Source organism: Nyctereutes procyonoides, unplaced genomic scaffold, assembly GCF_905146905.1.
Source record: "Nyctereutes procyonoides isolate TBG_1078 unplaced genomic scaffold, NYPRO_anot_genome, whole genome shotgun sequence".
NCBI lineage: Eukaryota > Metazoa > Chordata > Mammalia > Carnivora > Canidae > Nyctereutes > Nyctereutes procyonoides.
Genome location: NW_026575042.1, coordinates 18242623 through 18243481, shown reverse-complemented (window position 1 = coordinate 18243481; position 859 = coordinate 18242623). Strand labels below are relative to the sequence as shown.

General features: G+C 38.1%; 1 pseudogene; it reads right to left on the bottom strand.

Moving 5' to 3' along the window:
• Window positions 1-219: 219 nt before the first annotated feature.
• Window positions 220-503, bottom strand: LOC129507351 (60S ribosomal protein L37a-like; annotated as a pseudogene).
• Window positions 504-859: the final 356 nt, after the last annotated feature.

Below are 859 nucleotides of genomic sequence, written 5' to 3'. Positions count from 1 at the left end.
CAACATTTAAGCTCAACAAATACTTGCATATGATTGGACACTCTTTTTACTTTTTATTACTCAACAGATAGAGATCCATGAGGCTGGGAAAGATTTATAATCCATTTGCAAAATTCTAGAGAGTGGATTGTAGGGCTTTCCACAATATACTTTTTTTGTTGTTGTTACATAAATTAATCTATTTATTATAGCTTAGCAGTGTTTCAAATGGTGGGGCTTCTACTGGTCTTTCAACTCCTTCAGTCTTTTGATGGCCGACTTTCCTGTGATGGTAGAAGAGGCGATGGTGATGTAGGTATAGGCGCCACCAGCTATAGTGTATATGCAGGATGCACGGTGCCACATCCACACAGCGCATCTTTTCATCTTGGTTTTGCCACAGAAGGAGCAAGGGTACTTGGCTGTGCTGGCTTATTTCAATCTTCTTCACCATTTTCCTGTGTGAGGCACATAATGGGTCTGCATTTACCTACAATTCCAACCTTCTTGGTGCTTTTGGCCATGTCACCACAAACTACATCTGAGCCCAGAGAGCACGATATACATTTTAATCCATGTTAGTGTTTAATACCTTGGAACTTGTGCACAATTAAACTAAATCATTTTAAGCTTTCATTACAAGATGTTTCTTGTGTTCTGTTGTTTTTCAGGGTGGAGTAGGAAGCATTTAGATTACCTTTTCCCATAAAACTACCATATATATTGTTGGAGCATATAAATATAGCTGCAGCACAGCATACTGTTGGCTTGAAGGATTAGGATTTTTATAAATCCTCTTTATTTAGTATGCTTTATAGCTGGAACCCACTAAATCAAGTACTGCTCTTTCCCTTAACACATTTCTTATGAGTACTACTAG